A 2,465-nucleotide genomic window follows, 5' to 3' on the forward strand; every position below is an offset into this window, starting at 1 on the left:
CAACTGATTTCTGTACATTGACTTTGTACCCTGCAACATTACTGAATTCATCGATCAGTTCTAGAAGGCTTCTGGTGGAGTCAATTGGGTTTTCCATGTAGAGTATCATGTCTTCTGCGAAAAGGGAAAGTTTGACTTCTTCTTTGCCAATTCTGGTGCCTTTTATTTCCTTTTGTTGTCTCATGATCAAGTGGGATTTATTCCTGGGTTACTAGGCTGGTTCAACATTTGCAAATCCATTAATGTGATATACCACATCAACAACAAAAAAAGAAAAAAATCATCTGATCCTGTCGTTAGATGTTGAAAAAGCATTTGACAAAATACAACATTCCTTCTTAATAAAAACCCTCGAGAAAGTTGGGATAGAAGGAACTTACTTAAACATCATAAAAGCCATTTACGAAAAGCCCACAGCCAATGTTATCCTCAATGGGAAAAACTGGGAGCTTTCCCCGTGAAATCAGGGACACAACAGGGATGTCCACTCTCACCATTGTTGTTTAACATAGTGCTGGAAGTCCTAGCATCAGCAATCATTTTACCGTGTTTTAAGGTTTATTTCTTTATTGAGAGACAGAGGGAGAAAGCATGAGTTGGGGAAGGGGCAGAGAGAGTGTGAGAGAGACAGAGTGCGGGAGAAAGAGAGAAAGAGAGAGAGAGAGAGAGAGACAGAGAGAGAGAGAGAGAGAGAGAGAGAGAGAGAGAGAGAACCACAAGCAGGCTCTGCACCACCAGCTCAGAGCCCGAACTGTGAGATCATCACCTGAGCTGAAGTCAGATTCTTAAGGGGCTGAGGCTTGTGACTTCCATTTGAAAGTGGAGGAAAGCAGGATGCTTAGGTGGCTCAGTAAGTTAAGTCCATTTCTTGATTTTGGCTCAAGTCATGATCTCAGGGTTCATGAGATCAAGGCCCTCATCAGCCCCTGTGCGGAGAGTGTGAGGCCTGCTTGGGATTCTCTCTCTTTCCCTCTCTTTCTGCCCCTCCCCTAATATTTCTCTTTCTCTAATTATATAAACATTAACAAAAATAAAGTGGAGGAAACCCTCACAAAGTTTAGGGTTTCATGTGAACTTAGGCTAGCTCACATTTTCACAAAGGTGCTAAAGCCAGGACGTGAACCCAAGTGTTTCTGATCCAAACCCCATGCCTGCGATGATGACTGTGCTCTGCTCCCTTTCACGTACAAACGCTTTACTCACGGGGCACCCAGGTGGCTCAGTGCCTTAAGCTTCTGCCTCTGCCTCAGGTCATGGCCTCACAGTTGGTGAGGTCCGCTGCCAGCAGGGAGCCTACTTCGGATTCTGGGCCTCCCCCTCTCTCTGCCCCACCCAGGCTCACGTGTGTGCTCTCTGTCTCTCTCTCTCTCTCATTCTTTCCAAATAAATAACACATTTTAAAAAATGGGATGATACCATGGGTTAAACTGGAATACTTAGAGTGAGCTCTATCCTTCAACAGATGTATTTCCTAGCAATACGTCGCCCCCTTACATGGGTATCCAGGGGGGTTTCTTCACTCAAAGGGAGCGAGACTTCTTGGGGGGAAACTGAATTCCTGAATTCACGGGTCTGCAATATCCACTGCTCCAGGGGCACGGATGCTTTCAGGGATGTCCAGAGCGGTGCTATGGGGAGGTCCCCATCAATTACATAATAATATTAATAATAATGATAATATAATAATAATAATAGATAATGATTATTACGATCTTTGTTATTTGGGTGAGGTTACATTAGTGAAAAGCCATGAGTTCTTCAAAATATTCAAATGAGGGCGGATGAGACAAAATATACAAAAAATGTAGATAGAAAGGCGAAAAGGGGTAGATAGAAGCAAACAGGAGCTAATAGAATGGGGAACATTTAATTGTTAATTAATCTTAATAATAAGGGGGGGCTAATTATATAGGGGCATTTTGGAGGCACCTGAGCGGCTCCGTCGGTTGAGCAGTGAACTTTGGATCAGGAAGGAGAGGCCAGAGGGCACCTGCCTGGTTTATTCGGTTAAGCATCCGATTCTTGATCTCAGCTACAGTCATGATCATCAATCTCATGGTTCATGAGTTTGAACCCTGAGCCCACTTAGGATTCTCTCTCTTTCTCCCTCCTCTCTGCCCCTCCCCCATTCTTGCTCTCTCTCAAAATAAATAAACTTAAAAAAAATATATTTGTGTATATATACACACACACATATATATACATATATATATACATATATATGTATATATATATGTATATATATACACAAACATAGGCATTTCCCCTTCTATTTATTCTATGACTGTGTATACTAGGTGAGGAAGAAAAACAGAAGGGCCCGGACACTGGCAGGCCCGCCTGGCGCTGCCTCCTCCCCTGGAGGCGGGAGTGATCTCACAGAGCACCACCCTCAGACCAGGACAAAGGGAGACACAGCAAGGCCACTCATGGCTTCATCTAAGCACAAGCACAGGGTCCCTGTG

The 2,465-nt window shown here is 43.8% G+C and overlaps 1 long non-coding RNA gene across 1 annotated transcript in view; it reads left to right on the plus strand.

Moving 5' to 3' along the window:
* Positions 1 to 2,465, plus strand: part of LOC115303365 — a 19,542-nt gene that overhangs the window by 13,230 nt on the left and 3,847 nt on the right. The gene's annotated exons all lie outside the window — the stretch shown is intronic.

This window comes from Suricata suricatta, chromosome 10, assembly GCF_006229205.1.
Source record: "Suricata suricatta isolate VVHF042 chromosome 10, meerkat_22Aug2017_6uvM2_HiC, whole genome shotgun sequence".
NCBI classification, from domain to species: Eukaryota; Metazoa; Chordata; class Mammalia; order Carnivora; family Herpestidae; genus Suricata; species Suricata suricatta.